Genomic DNA, 20,227 nt, shown 5'->3' with positions numbered 1-20,227 from the left:
GCCACATGGAGTAGTTTTCAAACCTCTCATAATATTCCAAGCTTATAAATAGAGAAGCTTGAAGCTCTTGCAAAACATATAATCTCTACGGTTCTTTAGTTTTTACTAAAAAAATAATATTCTTGAGTTAGCTCTTCAAACTAAGTTATAGTTTTAAAGAGCAAGAAAGGAGCCCACACTCCCTTTGTTATTGTCAAATATTGATGAAAAGATCTGAAGGTCTTATAATCCTTGATACTACACATATTATTGGAGAAGCAAGAAGTAGAAGTTTTACTCAAAAGCCAAAGAGTGGTTGTTTTCTATAATGGCAAAATTTAGTGTATCATTTCTCCAAACAAGAAATAATATCACAAAGATAATTTCCAACCATCCAATCTCTATATCTCTTGGGATTCTTAGTCACACCACTATATTGAACAAGTCTTAAACCAACTTTGGTACCAGCTTCGTTAATATCGTTGTATTTAAAACGCTTAAAAAATGTAATGCTGTAATGATATCCAACTCATGCACTCCTTTGTCACTTTCATTTGCTATCTAATAATTAGCAATATTTCTCTATTTATCGCTCATCTACTTTTTTTTTTCCCTCTTCTACTATCCACTATAGGAAAGATAAGGGTAACAAACTTAGGCAAGAATGTTGGGATATTGTACATCGTAATTCAGGGGTGAAAATGCGGATGCAAATGCGATTATTAGCAATATCCGCATCCGCGTCCGCAAAATGCGGATAATAGTTTTTGGTATCCGCATCTGCATCATGCAACTATTATCTGCATCTGAGTGGTTATTGCGGTTAGTATCCGCCATCCGCATATAAGGTAATGAGCGTTGAACATTATTATTCATATCACACTTGCTAATCATTTTGCCATGAAATTTTTATCTCATACATTATTTAGCTTCTTGTATCATCTATCTATAGTTGGTGGTGGGAAAAAATATTTGAAAATAGTAATAAAGGAAGAACATATAAGGCAATTAAATAAGAACAAATCAGAAGAGTTTCCCAACAGTGAAATCCAATAACATTACAAATCTAGTAAATATAAAAAACATAAATTACAAATCCGACAAACTTTAAAATATATATATATATATATATATATATATATATATATGGGTTCTGATTGTGAGGTGTGAAACGTGAGGTATGACTTTGAGACGATGGTAGAAAAAAATAAAAAACTAACATAACCTAAAGCTCATAAATTTATCAAATCCAAAATGATGTTGTTTTAATGAATTAAATTAAAGGGAATGTAGATATAGTTATTATCTGAATCCACATATTTGGATAACTGATAGTGGATAAGCGCGGATAGCAGATGGGGGCGGTTATTATCCTCTCGCATTTTCACCCCTACACCATATGCACAACGAAATAACCCATTGATGGACTATAGGATACTATGGAAAGATCATGCTTTAAAAAATAAAAACAACAAAATCGTTTTTACTTAAAAAAATGACCACTCCTTAGCTACTCGAAAAAAGCTATTTCCTTCTTGCTTCTCTCACTACACTGCTGCCTCTGGAATTTCTAGAGCCTTAAGATCTTCTCCTTAATGACTGAAGAGGAGCATGAGGTGGGCTCTCAAGAGTATTCAGTATTATGCTCAATGTTGTATGTATATCCAATGTGAAAGAACACTAAGATCATGTTCTACCCCCAAATTAGCAAAAAAGTAATATAAATCACAAATTAAAAATATTTAATTAGAGACTATAAACAACAAAACCACAAAATAAAGAACACATTCACAACACAAAGATTTGTTGACAAAGTGGAAAATCCTTTGAACAAATCAAAGGGAAAAACTACTCTAGGGTAGACAAATCCAGAAAATCACTATAAGAAGATTCAGATTACAAACACAAGGAAACTTACAACCCTAGACTCTATAAGATCAACAAGCTTCCTACTTGCCTCCTCGTTCGACAATCTTTTTGGAAAGCATCTCCTTACCGATCCATCGGTAAACTCCTCGGTGATTGAAGGATGTGTATGGGAGCTGTTTAAACAAAAACAAAATCAACCCAAATGAGTGAAAGCTTGAAGCTTTTTACAAAATCTCACTTGGTACAACAATGATGAAGGGGGAAATCTTCACATCAAGAGAGGGGAAGCTCTAGACTTTGTGTACAACTCTCTTGAAACAAAGGAGAAGCAAGAACCTCAAGGTTCTCTCTAAAAAATTGTGTTTGGTTTTCCCAAATGATCTAATAAGCATCTCGTTCTATTTATAGAAGAGGAAAAGAAAAAACTGAAATTTTGTGAAAAAGGAAACCGGACCAGTCAAGGTATCTTGGCCATAACTTTTGATCCCAAGCTCCAAATTATACAAACTAAGCGGTGTTAGAAACATCATTCCCAGGTCTACAAATTTTTGTCTCACAAGCTTCTTTAAATTATGATTTTTTCTATGTCAAAAATGGCTCAAAATTTTCAAAAACACTGTAGTTTTGTCATGATGAAAATCCTACTAAACTTACTGCCTGATTTTGTCGGGAACTCTTCATGATGACATGATGCCGAAATTTCTATCTGATTTTGTCAGGAACTCGTTATGATGACTAGATGATGTCCCAAAACAACCTAGGGACGTTACAACTTTCTCTTGATGCCCATTTGATGTCCATAACTGTCATGGATGTTGTCACGACTTCGAAATGACCTCGAGGTGATGTTCAAGTGCTAAATCTCTTTAAAACACAAAATTCTTCAGCACTTGTTAGATCTTGAAACTTTCAACATGACGGGATCGTGATGTTGTGATAAACTACACAGCAACTTCTTGAACACATTTCGCAAGGAGGAAATGATGACATCGTGATGACAAAATGAAATAGTGAGCTTTTGAGCGAGGCAATCTAATTTTTTCATGACAAAATGGTGACGTCGTCATGAAAAAGTTACTTAGTGAGCTTAGGAGGCTTCCTCCCAAAAATATCACGATCATGAAGAAAACTCCCAAAATCCTAATCCCAAAACCTTTTTTGCACCAAACCACTTGGGATATGAAACGATATTTTAAACATGTTTTGACACACCGTATAAGGTCAATTTATAAAACCTAACACAATGTCTACATGCTCCTCTATTTATAGGCTCTTGACTTCTTGGAGAACAAGAACGAAATCTATCTCTAAACACCACAAAGGGTGTAAGTCTAAGAATAAAACCCTACACCCTGTCTCTTGGATTGTAACACGGCGCTCTAAGACTAGGGTTAAGAGTGCCTTAATTGCTGCCTATGCTCAAATCTTGTTTCTTTCCTTGTATTAAGAATCTTTAGTTACTGTTTAGTTTTTTCAAAGATGTATTTTCGTACTAGAGTGTGTAGGTTTGTCGTATAAAGGTTTTGGTTGATTTTTGGGAGAATGATGATGATGCTAGAGATAGGAGGTTGTTCTGATGTCTCAAATTTTTAAAAACCCAAAATATATATATATACTTTCTTAGGAATTAATCACTTTTATAATGCAACCGTTCCTTAAAATTGTTTAAATTTTTTTTAATGAAATAAAACCAAAATCTTCAACTTCTTAACTTTGACTGAATGTTTAATCGTGGACCACCAAACGTATGATCAAAACTCTAGCATCAAATGTTCGACCTTGGACTACACAAACATTTGACATGCAACCCTAGAACTTTGGGCAATAGTACACCGAATGTTCGAAACAGTCCAAAAAGTAATTTTAACCTATTATCTACCCTCTTAGTTTTATCCACGCCCCCTCCCCTATAAAAGGGACTCCCCTTGACCTCTTAGCATTGTTATTTGTTTGATTTTATTTTGTTTTAGTGTTTTCAGGTTCCGAAAGAAAAATACAATTAATTCTATTAATTTTGGGCTTAAAGCACACTTTGAGAAGACCTAGAAGATGTGTTTAAGCTGAACCAATCATAATAGATGAACTATATGATGTGGTTAAGTTTAATCAAATCAAAGAAAGGATTAAATCAGAATTTCTCTAATTAGAGTTAAAATTGGATTGGATTCAAATTTGACCATAACTTTCTGCTCAAGTATTAGATTGAGGTGAAACCAGCGGCATTGGCAGGATAACTAAAAATAGTACAAATCATTGTAAAATAGGATATTCCTAATTCGGACGCTTGCTATGCCAAAATCACCCCAAAATTTAAGAACGCAAATCTGGACAACTCCTATTCCGATTTGGACTTGGTTTGCTTCCTAATTTGACTAGGAGATTAAAGTACGATTTTTCTGGGATTCTTAGGGCTTCTAGGGCTTGTTTGATCCTAATAAATAGATCTCTAAGCTTCAAGATAAGGTGTGCTTAGTTTTAGACATAAATTATCTTCTTGGAGGCCTGACAAGTTGAAGAGGAGAAGATCATGGCGGGAGGCCCCCAGCACGCCGATGAGCAACTAACTCTATAATAGGGCGTTGATGTAGCCCTTTCCAAGTAACAATGATTTAATTGTATTTTAATTTGGGTTTTTCTATATTATGTATGATGGTTGTATAATTGTGAGAATTGATCTTAATATTTATATTCAATCATTATGAATTTATTATCTTGGCTTAGACAGTCTTTTATATTGATCAAACTCAATCCTTCATATTTACTGTGATTATATGAATGATTGTTATACAACGGTTTTAGTTGACATATGATCAAGACGATTAGATAGACCATGCCTAGGGAAGACAGATTGTACTACACCCTAGTTTAGTGTAATTTAGGTAGACAGTTCGTGCTAACCGAAGATAGCCCTATTCTACAAGGATTCATCCTATTACGAGTGGTAATTTTATTATTGATATTTTTGTACACAAAACGACTAGATCAATTTTTGGTGTCGTTGCTGAGGACTGCTTAACGGTTGCGTTGTTAAGTTTTAAAGATGAACTTAACTTGATTCTTTTATATTTTTATTTATTTGATTTTCTGTTTCTTCTTTTCCCTTTTTTGTTTGTGTTGTTTTTTCTTGGTTTTATTTGTTTTTTCAGGTCCGTAGGTACGCAGGCTCTCCAGCATCGGCATTGTGCTCGAGCGCATCCTGCAGTGCGATCGAGCGCACCTACGCACACTGCTAGAGTCCAACAAGCGGTGCACGAGCGCATCGTCCCTCTACTGTCGACATTGCGCTCGAGCGCATCCTTAAGTGTGATCGAGCGCATCTGCACACACTTGCCAATTCCAGCAAGCTGCGCATGAGCACATCATCCCTACATCTCTCCTCTGTCAATAATGCGCTCGAGCGCACTCTATAGTACGATCGAGCGCACCTTCGGCACATTGCCTGGTTCCAGCCCTGAATTTCCAGCACAGCTTCTGGTTGTTTGTGAGTTTTTATTTTTATTTTTATTTTTGTTTTATTTTCCTTTTGTTATTTTATTTTCTTTCTGTTATTTTAGTCATGTGGGGAGACATTCCAACACCCCATTGACCATGTTTATATTGCTAAAATCTTATCACCATGTTAGAGATTGTCTTACAACGAGACAATTTTCTAACTATTCTTTTAAGCATATGAACACACCGTTCTTTAGACCGAGGAATGACCTCTATTCTGATTCCTATAACCCGGTATGGAGCAACCAATCTAATCTCTCGTGGCAAGCTCAAGCTCCTAGAAATCATGCTCCACAATTTCATGAACTGCACCATCAATCATATCCATAGTTTAATGATCAATCATATTCCCCTCAATATCAATCAGCTCCACAACAGCAGTATCAGACCGAACCACTTCCTCCGAAGTGTTCTGACTTTGAAGAAAAGGCATTCGCTATTCTCAGCAGATTAGAGGCCAATAATCAACTGCTGCACTCTCAATCCATCGCCAAGATAGAAGCTCAAAAAGAGGAGTCATCTCCCATCTATTGGCCTCCACAAAAACAATACCAAGAGGAGACATCTCCCATCTACTAGCCTCCACAACAACAATACCAAGAGGAGCCATCTCTTTTGTCAAATTCTAACTTTAAAGATAAGATGTTCAATCTTATCAGCGAAACTAATTAGATTGTGAAATCTCAATAGGAGATGGTACATTCTCACCGTCAATTCTTCGCTGAGATAGACGCCAAGATAGAAGCTCACGTTGAACAAATCATCAATATCCTCAATAGAGAAGAAGAAGAGCTTCAAAGTCAGTCGGTGGTCAATCCTGATGGACACTACATTGTGGATGAGAGTAATTTTTATCATGAGCAAGCTATCACCACATTGTGGAGTGAAGAATTGGTCAAAAATCACGTGGAAGAGAGGAAGGAGGAGCAAATTGAGACCTCACATGATCTACATCGGGAAAAAGGCAACGAAGTAAGCACTGAGGCTTCTTTACCATCAACTCCTATTCTTGAGATGCCATATGAGCCCCGAACTCCTATTACAGATAATCAGAAATCTTCATTTTTAGGGACAGATGACACTTTCCCAGTCATTATTGCTTATGACTTACCAAGATGCCAGGAGAGTAGTCTGTTAGAGCTGTTAGACGAGCAAAAAAGAGACCATCGAGGTAGAAAAACTCCTTTAGTATTCTCCTCATTTTATTCCAGTTCATGATTCCCTTCCGAATGAGAAACTGTTTGAGAATACTCAGAGTGATCTACCTCGATCTATGGACATTTAGAATTACCTATCTGTAGGTAAAATTCATTCTCTTTGGTCCAACATGAGAAAAGATTGGTGCTTCAAATTTAAATTAAGGGTCAAAAAGCACTGAGCGCATCAAGGATGAGGATTCCATTGGCTTGGCGGATATCATATATTTTGATTAAATGTGTTAGCTTCATAGGTTCGAGCGCTAGCCCTATGCACTCGAGTTCTCCTCCATTAGTCCAGGGTACATTACTCCTTCCAGGTTTTATCTTCTCCATTTTTGTTCCATTTTCATTCTTTCATTATATTTTTACAACAATGTGTTGCACTTAACTGGTATTTGGTTGGTGTATCACTTATTTTTTTTAGGACATGTGTTTTTGCATACAAGTTTGGGGTTATGATATGTCCTACATCTACTCATTCAAGTATTTTTATCCTCTTGCTCTTGTTTTTTGGTTCTATATACACATTGAGGGCAATGTGTGATTCAATTTTGGGGGTATGGAAGAATAAAACACTGTCCAAAATTCTTGCTATGTTATTCTTGAGCATGCAATTGATTTTAAAATTCTGATTTATAATTCTTTGGTGAGCATAACATGATGAACACATGATCACTTGACTAGGGGATTCAGAGTTTTGTAACTTTCTTTGGCAACATGAGATATTACTTCTTTCAATTTGATTCTCACAAGCACACTAGCACGTAGTCTGTGGGGCATGAAATCTGAGATCAATTATGTCTGTTGTTAATGCCTTGAATGCAATTGGATAACTTGTTGGAGGAATAACCTTGGCATGATAAAAAAAAAAAAAAAAAAAAGAATAATATTGATCACTTTAAGCTTTTCACTGAGTAACCGGGCTTCTTGCCTCATTAAGTAGTGAGTGTTCGCGTCAAAACCTTGAAAGTTTGGTTTGATTAATAGCATGGCTAGTTTAGCTTCATAGCCTTTTTTACTCGAGTTAGTAAGCCCTTTGGGGTGTTTACACCGAATGCCCTAAAGCCATCTAGTTTGGGAGTTATTGGCTTAGCACTTGATACATGGGTCAATTAGAAAACTTAATGGAGCTAAGCATTGCACAACCTGCATTAAAAAAAAAAAAAAAAAAAAAAAAAAAAAGAAGCCTTGGTTGTTTTATCCAATGGGGAGTCCAGTGAATTTTGAGTATTGAACCATGCATGATTGAGATTAGTTTTTGAAACCTCATGACTGTGTGTTAAAGTTCACTTTACACTAGTTGAATCTTGCCATATCTCATAATGCCATGTTTAGTAGCTTGATTCTTAATTTCCTGGAGTTGTGAAGATGAAGTTTGTTTTGTTAAGCTTGCTAATGAATGAGAACCATGATTTTTATGATGCTGCATTCTTAAGAATAACATGGTAGTAACAATGTTTGTGGGTATCATTTCTATTAAACCCTCACAAGACTTCACTCGTCCTCTAGGGATATCTAGGGGGTTAAAAGGCTTGTTGCATATGCTAAATATCGTACATTCCACGAAAGAAGGATTTATCTTGTTGTTTTCCAGTTTATTTTTTGTTTGTATTGCTAAGGGACTACCAATATGTAATTTTGGGGGTGTGATAAGCGAAGCGCCGAATGTTACACATTCAAGCCCCTTAACTCGCATATGTTAATTCCTTAGCATTTTTATTTATTTGATTTTGTTTTGTTTTAGTGTTTTCGGGTTCCAAAGGAAAAATAGAATTAATTCCATTAATTTTGGGCTTAAAGCACACTTTGAGAAGACCTAGAAGATGTGTTTAAGCTTAACCAATCAAAATAGAGGACCTATATGATATGGTTAAGTTTAATCAAATCAAGAAAATGATTAAATCATAATTTCTCTAATTGGAGTTAAAATCGGATTGGATTCAAATTTGGATTCTGCACATGTCTAAGTATTTTGACCAAAACTTTCTGCTCAAGTATCAGATTAAGGTGAAACCAGCGGCATTGGAAAGCTAACCCCAAATACAAATAATTACAAAGTAGGATTTTCCTAATTTGGATGTTTGCTATGCCAAAAATTGTTCTGAAATTTAAGAATTCAAATCTAGACGAATCTTATTCCGATTTGGACTTAGATTGCTTCCTAATTTGACTAGGAGATTGAAGTACGGTTTTTTTGGGATTCCTAGGGCTTTTAGGGCTTGTTTGATCCCTATAAATAGACCTCTAAGCTTCAAGAGAAGGTGTGCTTAGTTTTAGATATAAATTATCTTCTTGAAGGCCTGACAAGTTGAAGAGGAGAAAATCATGGCAGGAGCCATCCCAGCATCACGATGAGCAACTAACTCTGTAATAGGGCATTGACGTAGCCCTTTCCAAGTAACAATTGTTTAATTATATTTTAATTTGGATTTTTCTATATTATGCATGATGGTTGTATAACTGTGAGAATTGATCTTAATGTTTATATTCAATCATTATGAATTTCTCATCTTGTCTTAGAAAGTCTTTTATATTGATTGAACTCACTCCTTCATATTTTTTGTGATTATATGAATGATTGTTATACAACGGTTTTAATTGACATATGATCAAGAGGGTTAGATAGACCATGCCTAAGAAAGACGGATTGTATTACACCCTAGTTTAGTATAATTTAGGTAGACAGATCGTACCACATCTTAGTGGTTAGGTGGACAGTCCGTGCCAACCGAAGATGGATTATACTTATTTCTTAATGATGGTATTTTCTTGATTACTCGAGTGAGACGAGCCCTATATCATGCATAATATGAATTTCTCTTATTAATTTGTGATTGACCATTGTTATGCGGTTAGTGGGGAGATCAACCCCCTATTCTATCTCTCGTCACTTTTATCTTTACTTTTATGTCTTTACTTTTATGCATTAGTTTATATTCAAAACAAATCAACTTTCTTTTAATTAAGTTGTATTTAATCTTGATAGACTTGATAACAACACATACAGAGTCCTTGAGGTTTGACACCCTCAATATAGCCCTATCCTACAAGGATTCGTCCTATTGTGAGTGGTAACTTTATTATTGATACTTTTGTACACAAAACGACCACATCAGTAAGGTTTACTTACTAGGTCATATACTTATGTAGTATATTTCAGTGTAGCAAGTTGGGGGTTTTGAGTGTAAGCCAGTTCGCTTGTACGAAGATGTTAGGCAAATGATTAGCAGTACCTGGTTTGCTTGGTGGTTATTATTTTGGTGGGAAGCTCCGAGCCTATGATTGATGCAACACTTGTGTACCTTATGATTCTTGTAATCTCAGATCTTATACTTTCACCTTCCGTTTATATATTACTATGAGTTGTTAACGGGTCCATGATAAGTGTCGAATGTTGCACATTCAAGCTCCTTAACTCGCATATGTTAATTCCTTAGCGCCGAATGTTACTTCGATTTTGTGTTGTTTTAGTGTTTTCGGGTTGTATATAAAAATGCAAGAAATTTCATTGATCATGGGCTTAAAACATGACATTTTAAGATAATGAAGAAGTGAGCTTGAGCGCACCAAAAGCGAGCTCGGGTGCACTCGCGCTGACTTACTCGATAGAAACGCAGAATTGATATGGAAACAAGCCTAGGTCTCCTAATTCGACTAGAGGACAGAAATCCAGCATTTCTGGGACTCCAAGGGATCCAAGGGTTTGTTTTCAACCCTATAAATATGTCATAAACTTCTCGAGAGAGGGATGCTTAGTTTTAGAGAGATAATTCAAATAAAGAACTTTTTGGAGGCTTGAAGAGTTGAATAGAAGATGAACATGGCAGAAGGCCATCCTAGCACGTTCATGAGCAACTAATTCCGTAATATGCTGTTGATGTAACCCTTTCTAAGTAACAATAGTTTAATTGTATCTTAATTTAGGATTATTCTATATGCATGATAGTTGTATAACTTAGAGAATTGGTTTTAAAGTTTATTCTCAATCATTATGAAATTATTCTCTCGTTTTAAAAAGCTTTTTATCTTGATTGAACTCAATCCTTCGTATTTTCTGTGATTATATGAATGATTGTTATACAACAGTTTCAATTGACACATGATCAAGAGGGTTTGATAGGCCATGACAATGAAAGACGAATCATTCTACACTCTACTTTAATGTAATTTAGGTAGACGATTCGTACTAATCGAAGATGAGTTATGCTTATCCCTTGATTATGTGTTACTAATCAAGAGGTTAGGCAGACGGTCCGTGCCAACCGAAGATGAATTATACTTATTTCTTAATAATGGTATTTTCTTGACTACTCGAGTGACACGAGTCTTATCATGTATAGAAGGAATTTCCATTATTATCTTATTATTGACCATTTGTATGCGGTTAGTGGTGAAATCAACCCCCTATTCTTTCACTCATCATAATCTACTTTTGCCTTTACTTTTATGCATTTACTTTTCAAAACAAAAAACCAAATCAAACTTCTTTAAATTAAGTTAGATTTAATCTTGGTAAACTTGATAACAACACCAGCACAGTCGTTGAAATTCGACACCCTCAGCCATATCCTACAAGGATTTGTTCAATTGTGAGTAGTAATTTTATTATTGATATTTTTTCACACAAAAGACCACATAAATTTTTTGTGTCGTTGTCAAGGACTACTAAACGGTTGCGTTGTTAAGTTTTAAGGGTTGAATTTGACTTAATTTTTTTTCTTTATTTTATTTTTATTCTCTTTATTATTCTAATCATGTTCTTTGTTTTGCTTTCTTTGTTTTTTTCTTATTTTTCTGTTACAGGTCCGGGATTATCAAGGAAACTCTGTGCAATATGCTTGAGCACACCTTTCCTGAGCTTGAGCACACCCGCCTGCATCAATACGCTCGAGCGCGCTTCCCTAAGCTCGAGCGCACCTGCAAGGACAGTATAGCAACTCCAGTTTGTCTCCAAAGACACATCTCTAGGCCGTTTGTGAGTTTTTATTTTGTTTATTTATTTTCTAGTTTCTTTTAGCTTAGTGTAAGTTAGGTCGCCATTCTTTATCATTGCCATTAATTTCTTTCGACCCTAACATTCAACACACTCTTAGACAACTTAGAACCGAAAGGAACTCTAATTTGCTAAGAGAGCTTAACACTGAGACCATGGTTTAGGGAGAACAACTCGTTGCTCTGAGAGATCACTATCTCCCTACAACTTACACTTTTCCCTCATGTCTTCAGCTGCCAGACATTATGGCAGCTCACTATGAAATTAAGGCCAGCACTATTCAAGGTGTACCATCTTTTCTTGGGCTTAGTAATGAAAATCCTTACGAGCTCCTCAATGAATTCCTCAAAAAATGCTTTACCATTAAGTTGCATGGTTCACCGAGGACGCTCTAAGAATGCGTCACTTTCCCTTTGCTCTCAAAGATAGAGCAAAGCATTGGTTTAATCCCCTAGAACCCAACTCCATCACTTCTTGGGCTCATATGCAACAAGAGTTCCTAAAGAAATACTTCCCCATAGTCAATGACATTCGGAGAGCTATCATTAATTTCTCCCAATATGAGGGCGAACAATTTTATAAGACTTGGGAGAGACTTAAAGACCTTCTTAGGTCTTGTTTGCACCACACTATTTTGAAATGGCAGTTGCTGCAATGCTTCTATGATGGCTTGACCGAGCCTCATAGACAAATGGTTGATGCCTAGTGTGGGGGAGCTTTTATGATGAAAAATCAGACTGAAGAATGGACTTTGTTTGACAATCTGAGTAATAATTCTATATAGCATGCTTTAACTAGACATATGACATCTGCCCCTAGAGCTCCTAAAGCGGAAAGTCTTTTTGTACTAGGTAATTCGTCTACTGTGCATTATCTTAGAAGTTAGACCAACTTATGGCACCTAGTTTTGTCCATACCCCTCACACATCCATACCACATGAGTCATGTTCACTTTGCTCTAGCCCCTCGCACCATGCGAGAAATTGTCCTACAGTTGGACAATGTGCTGACATATCTCATGGGCAAGTGAATGCCACCTTCTCTAGACCGGGTAATGATCTGTATTCCAATTCTTACAACCCGAGATGGAGAAACAACCCCAATTTCTTATGGCATGCTTCAACTTCTTATTCTTAAGCATGTGGTTGAGCTTTAATTTTGATTTGAATTTCATTGGTGAGCTTAAAGTTATGAACACATGATCATTTGACTATGAAATTTGAGTCCTATTACTTATTTTTGGAAAAATGAGATGCTTCTTGTTTCAATTTGAATTTACCATGAGCACACTAGCATATGTTTGTGAGGTATGAAATCTTAAACCAATTATGTTTGTTTTTATTGTCTTGAATGCAATCGGGTGACTAATTGGATGAATAACCTTGGCATAATTATAAAAAAAAATAAATAAATAAATAAAGAGTTGATCAAGCTTAGTTCCTAACTAATTAACTGGACCTCTTGTCTCATTAAGCAGTGAGTGCTCGCGTCAAAAGTTGAGAAGTTTGGTTTGGTTGATCACATGGCCAATTTAGTTTCATAGCCTTTTTGACTCGAGTTAGTAAGTCCTTAGGGGAGTCTTTACATCTACTGCCCTAAAACCATTTGGTTTGGGAGTCATTGATTTAATAGTCAATACATAGGTCAATTAAGCCTTGCATAGCTTGCATAAAAAGAAGAGAAAATTTATGCCTTGGTTGTTTCATCCGATGAGGAGTCCAACGAATTATGAGATGCTGAATCATTTATGTTGAAATTATTTTGAAGCCTCATGACTATGTGTTAGTTCACTTTACACCAATTAGAACTTGTGGTATCTCCAACCGCCATTTGTTGACTTGATTTTGAATTTTTTAGAATTTTGAAGATGGAGTTTATCTTTTTAAGCTTGCCAATGAATGAAAACCATTATTTTTTTGATGCTTCATTATTTTGAATAACATAATGTTGACATTATTTGTCGGTATCATTCATGTTAAACCCTCACAAGACTTCACTCATCCTCTAGGGATGCCTAGTAGTTTAAAAGGCTTGTTACATACGCTAAATGCAATCGTGCATCCCATGAAAGAATTGGTGTATTTATTTTATTTTATTTTATTTATTTATTTTTCTGTTCTTCATTTTATTTCCTGATTTGTATTGCTAAGGGACTAGCAATATGTAAGTTTAGGGGTGTGATGAGTGCCGAATGTTGCACATTCAAGCCCTTTAACTTGCACATATTAATTCCTAGCGTTGTTATCTCTTTCATTTTGTGTTTTTTTAGTGTTTTCAAGTTTTATATGAAGATGCAAGAAAATTCCACTGATTTTGGGCTTAAAACATGACTTTTTAAGATGCTAAAGAAGTGAGCTCGAGCGCACCAAAAGTGAGCTCGAGCGCACTCTCACTGACTTGCTAGACAGAAACGTATAATTGATATGGAAATAAGCAAGGTCTCCTAATTCGACTAGGGGACGGAAATCCATTGTTTCTGAGACTCCAAGGGCTCCTAGGGTTTATTTTAAACGCTATAAATATGTCATAAACTTCTCAAGAGAGGGGTGCTTAGTTTTAGAGAGATAATTCAGATAAAAATCTTCTTGGAGGCTTGAAGAGTTGAAGAGAAGATGAATATGGCAGAAGGCCATCCTAGCACCACCATGAGAAACGAATTCCGTAATATGGTGTTGATGTTGCCTTTTCCAAGTAACAATAGTTTGATTGTATCTTAATTTAGGATTATTCTATATGCATAATGGTTGTATAACTTAGAGAATTGCTTTTAAAGTTTATATTCAATCATTATGAAATTATTCTCTCGTCTTAAAAAGCATTTTATCTTGATTGAACTCAATCCTTCGTATTTTCTGTGATTATATGAATGATTGTTATACAACAGTTTCAATTGACACATGATCAAGAGGGTTTGATAGGCCATGCCTACGAAAGACGAATCGTTCTACACCCTAGTTTAGTGTAATTTAGGTAGACGATTCGTACTAACTGTAACGACCTAGATTTTAAAACTCTTATTTAAATAATATTAAATCGATTAAAAATATAATCGATAAATTAGAACAATGATATGTGGATTAATGATATTAAATAACTATTTAGTGTTAAAGGTATATTACATTGATTTTTGACCTCTTATGTATATTACTTCAATTCTAAAAATTTAGCTTCACTAATATGTTTATGGGCATAATCAAACCCAATCTAGTGAATAAATTATTTAGATTGGTGTTTAGCGAAATCATAAATTAATTTGAAGCTTTTCAGTTTTTTAGCCTAAAAAGCAGTGTCTTAATTTTCATACTGTCTAAATGAGATTAAAACTGTTAAAGAAAGATACCAAGGCTAGCCACCTTTGTTGAAAGCTTAAAGTCTTCTAGTAATGATGATTATAGTAAATATCATCATTATAATGATTTAATAAGGCAAGTGGCCACGTGGTAATGCAAATAGTTAAAGCCTAAGTTGAATTGGAAACTTTGTATAGGCCAAAAATAGACTCAAACGAACTCGGATGAAGTCGAACCAAAAATATAAAATGTTTGTCTCGAAGTCCTCTATCTACTCTCAAAATTTCATGTCAATCGGAGTAGGTTTGGACATTGAAAAATGGATCGGAATACACTGCCCTCATTTTGGACGAAAATTCTAATTAGTATAGAGCATGAAATATGGACTAGGTTCATTCTTTTGGTTAAATACATCTCAACCCTTAGATCAAATGTGTAAAAATAAATCCTAACCATTCATTCTCTTATAAATAGAGCCTTAGCTAAATTCACTTTCACTTAAATTTTTACAATCTTAGAACAAGTAAAATTGTTTGCTCCTCCTTTCATTTTACTTCTTAGTTCTAGTCAAATACCATATAGCCTAGATCTTTCTTGTAGTGTTCAAGTGTTTTTCTAAACTAGCTACCTAGAGAAGATTTGGTGGAGTTTTACTTCTAAGGATTTTTGGGTAAGTGTTTCTTGTATAAATATCATGATTTATTGCTTTTATTACTTGTCCTCATTTAATTGTTTAAAGACCCAATAAGCGTATAATGTAAAATAAAGTAATGGATACAAGTGAATTAATAATAAAGAGTTAGTGGACAAAATCAATTAAGGACTTATAATATTATCTATATATTATTTACTTTACAGTATTTACATTCAGTTATTTCTTTTATGTTATTTAAATTTCTGTTCATATTTCTGGCGGTAAAGACCATTTGATCTCATCCCCGAAATATGCATTATTTACATTCAGTTATTTATTTTATGTCATTTAAATTTCTGTTCATATTTCTGGTGGTAAGGACCATTTGATCTCATCCTCAAAATATGCATTATTTACATTCAGTTATTTCTTTTATGTCATTTAAATTTCTGTTCATATTTCTGGCGGTAAGGACCATTTGATCTCATCCCCGAAATATGCATTATTTACATTCAGTTATTTCTTTTATGTCATTTAAATTTCTGTTCATATTTCTGGCGGTAAGGACCATTTGATCTCATCCCCGAAATATGCATTATTTACATTCAGTTATTTCTTTTATGTCATTTAAATTTTAATTCATATTTTTGGCGGTCATCCCCAGAATATGAATTCAGTATTTACATTCAGTCATTTCTTTTATTGTCATTTAAATTTTGATTCATACTTTGGTAGGTACGGACCATTGGTCTTATCTCCAAAATATGAGTCATGTTTTATATATGTTATTTATAATACTTGTTTGTATTTAGTGATACTGGCCATTAGCCTCGTCACCAAAAATGAATTCAGGCATAAAGCTAGTTATAAGTAACTATCTTAGATTAATATAATAAAATGAGTAAGTAAAGATGAAGTGACGGATAATAAATAAATATAAAAAGATGAGGGTCTTTAAACAATGATATTATTGGAGAATGAACTAAGTATTGTTTGTATGTATGTATTATATGCAGAAGTGGAGCAGAATACTACACTAAGGAGAGTAAGTATGGATATACTTACTGAGTACTAGCTTTGTTTTATTGTTATAGGAATTCTTATTTTGTCTTATTGATATAATTTTGCAATACAACTGCTGCATAATGTGTCTAATAAAATGGGCTGATAAGATAGCCACCTTAAGAACAAGCTGGGTGGATTGCCGCGAGGAACTGTCAGTATCTCAGTGGATGGGGGTATATAACCGTCTAACAGGCCTAATATATAACTAAGCTGGGACGGTGTAGTTGCCAGCACTAAACAGGTAAACTTCTAAAGTGTGAGGGACATAATGGACGTAAGCGGGCTGAGAGCTCATGAGAAGAGGTCTGAAGAAAGATTATCATAAAACACAAACTAATCTGTCATTACGCTGCATTCACAACTCATTCATTATTATATATTTTAGTCTTTAATCTTATTTGTTCAAACTAGTCTTTTTAGTCTTTATATCTAGGAAAATAGATTACTCACTTGTTTGCCTATGTAAATATGATAACCTCATCTTTACATAGATCTTGATGCAGGGATCGAAAGTGAGGACGATGGTCCTTTTACTGGTTTTGATGGTTGATAGACCATCTGCTGCAGGATTTATGCTTACTCTATGGAGCAAGTCTCATTTATGTTAATCGCTTTTATTATGTATGGTGATGTGTGTAAACTTAATAGATATTACTCTGTTAATTTAGGTGCCGTCTGTGGCATATATTTGGTACACCTAGTGTGTACATATGTTGTAATGAAAACCATGCTTCTATTTTATTTAATAATATATCACCTCGAGGTATTTCAGTCAGCTCAACTGTGTTGTGTAAGTTATTCCTAGGTCATAGAAAAAGAAAAAAATATACATACTCCGCGTAAGATTGTATTTTCTAAAGTTGCAGCGTCACGACTTCGATATTTGCTAGTTCAAATATCGGGGTGTTACACTAACCGACAATGAGTTATCCTTATCCCTTGATTATGTGTAACTAATTAAGAGATTTGATAGTTCATACCTATGGAAGACGAACCATACCGCATCTAGAGGTTAGGGAGACGTGTGATGCCTCGACTTTCCAAGAGTAAACGATCCCAATAATTACCAATTTCTGCTTAAGCCTAGGAAGTTATTTTTAACCCCCCTAGGGTATGCCTTAGCCTGAAAACAAGCATTCACTTAAAATTAGCCCTAAATACCCTAATCTAACTTTTTGGCCGAACGTTCAGTGGGGGACCACCAAACGGTCGCCCCTGTCTTTAGTGCGAACGTTTTGGGGGGGGGGGACCACACCAAACGTTCGTTGACCAAAACTTGATCCACTGGGTATTGACCAAACGTTCCACCTGCAACCTGAAAACAGCTATGTAATAGTACACCGAACATTCAACCATAGTACCAAACGTTCAATCATAGTCTGAAAAGCATTTTTAACCCATTATCTACCTGTACAGCATGAGACACGCCCTTTACCCCTAAAAATACCCCCATCTCACCCCTCAACCACCCTTGACACTAGAAACCCTAACCCTAAAGTGAGAGGAGAATTCTAGAGAGTAAAAAGGAGGCGTTGAGGGAGAAATTTGCCATCTTCAAGGTAACCCTTGAACTTTTATTGCAATTTCATGATGTCTTGTCATTATATTTATTTTCTTCAAGTTTTAAGAGATGTTCTAACTTGTGAACATTTTTCCTTGGAAGAAAAGAGAGGTGGCCATGAGCCACCCCATAGGTGGTTTGGGGTTGCCTGCAAGCCACCCCAAACCCCCTGGCGGTGGCCGCAAGCCACCCCAGGGGTGGGCAAACCACCCCTTGCCCACCCTGAGGTGGCAGCCCCACCACTGGTCACCCCTTCAATTTTTTTTTTTAGATTTAATTTTTAAATCAAATTAATAAAAAATTATTATGCTAACATGGCAAAGTGCTGCATTTTGATTGGGACTAACGGGCGTTACAAAAATTTAACAGTGGAAATTTATTTGCATTTCGATTAACCTAATGAGTAAATAATCTAAAAAAAAAAAAAAAAAACTTAGGAATTTTACAGGTTTGGCAGGTTGACTTAGGGATTTGTAATATATTTACCCTTAAAAATAAAATAAAAAATTTAAAGATTCAAACGTTTATCTTTGCATTTTTTTTTTGTTTTTTTTTTAAACAATGCTATTTTTGGAATTTTGACAAGATTTAACGAAGAATCCTAATAGAATGGGTAATTAAAATAAATTGAAAGTTCGATACCCGTAATTGAGAATTTTTAAACTTTGTGGGGGAGAGGGGTAGTGTCAAAACTAGTGGAAGTTCAAGAGTATTTTCTAAAATTTTCCCTTATTTTATTTGCATCAAACAAGCATACTTTATACCCACATAAATACTCTAAGAGTATTGTGAAGCTATAAATAGAATGTTTGGAAATGGAATATTGCATCGTGTAAATTTTATAAGCGCATGCCTATAAAAATTAATGATTAAATTACATCGTATGACGTGTCATTGATGTTGACTTTTTGTCAAGTAAAAATTATCAATAATAAAATTACCACTTGTAATAGAACGAATTTTTGTAAGATATGGCTATATTGAGGGTGTCAAACCACAAGGAATACGTTGGCGTTGTTATTAAGCTTGTCAAGATAAAAAATATCTCAATTCAAAGAAGATTGTTTTTATTTATAAACTAAATGTATAAAAGTAGAAGTAAAGCAAATTGCAATGGGAAAAAGAATAGGGGATTGACTTTACCACTATCTACATAACAATGTTCAATCATATTTTAACAAGGGAAATTCATTATATGCATGATAAGACTTGTGTCACTCGAGTACTCAAGAAAATACAATTATTAAGAAATAAGTATAATCCATCTTCAGGTGGTACAAACCGTTTGCCTAACCTTTAGATTTGGTACGGTCCGTCTTCCCTAGGAAGACATGTGCTTTTGGCCAGTATAGTGCTACAGCTAGAGTTGCTAGAAAGGATAAAGATTGCTCAAGTAGACCCATGTGAGATCTACACAAAGCCATTGTATTTATTATGGATAACCTACTATTTTAAAAGGATTGAGTGTAAACCCAAGTGATTTATGAATATTTTAAAAGAGATTTGTTGATGGGTTGGATTTTTTCTGAGATAGGTTGGAACTTTAACATTAAGATCGTGTATGGAGGTCTAGTATATGCTTAGAACAATGATAGGAGTTATATTAGGACCTTAGATCATGTTAGCATAGATAAAATTATGACCTTTTTAGAAAATGGAGCTTTTGCTAGACCACTGATCGATCAATCGATGATTGATGAGGCAACAGTCGATCACTACCTCCAACAATTGATTAGTGCTCCAGCAAAAAGACCATTTTGTCCAATTTTAGGTTTAGAAGCGTTCTAGATTAGACAAAAGACTAATGATTATGCAGATTTTGAAGTTGGAGAGTTCAAAACGTTTATCAAGGAGACTTGTACTAACAAGGTGATTAAAACTCACTTGGATACTCGTTATTATACTTTTTATGCCATGTCTATTTTATGTATCAAACATACATTCTTATTACTCACATGAAATACATTTTCGTATAATTGTGAACTCTATTTTTGTGTAAACAGGTGATGGGAAAAGGAAATGATGCATCGTGTGAGTTTATAAAAGCATGCATACATGTAAAAGATAATGGCTAATTGCATCGTATGATATGGTATTCCATGTACGGATGACGACCATAGGCTTACCATTATATGGGTTACATTC

General features: G+C 34.9%; 1 long non-coding RNA gene across 1 annotated transcript; it reads left to right on the top strand.

Moving 5' to 3' along the window:
• Window positions 1–15,341: 15,341 nt before the first annotated feature.
• LOC148586883 (uncharacterized) lies at window positions 15,342–17,027 on the top strand. The gene is made up of 3 exons (XR_015911807.1): window positions 15,342–15,492; window positions 16,473–16,501; window positions 17,013–17,027. It is a non-coding gene; the product is annotated as an uncharacterized LOC148586883 (long non-coding RNA).
• Window positions 17,028–20,227: the final 3,200 nt, after the last annotated feature.

Source organism: Corylus avellana, chromosome 3 (assembly GCF_965113065.1).
Source record: "Corylus avellana chromosome 3, dhCorAvel1.hap1.2, whole genome shotgun sequence".
Taxonomy (NCBI): Eukaryota; Viridiplantae; Streptophyta; class Magnoliopsida; order Fagales; family Betulaceae; genus Corylus; species Corylus avellana.
Note: the sequence above shows the minus strand (reverse complement) of the source record. Positions and strands in the feature narration are given on the sequence as shown.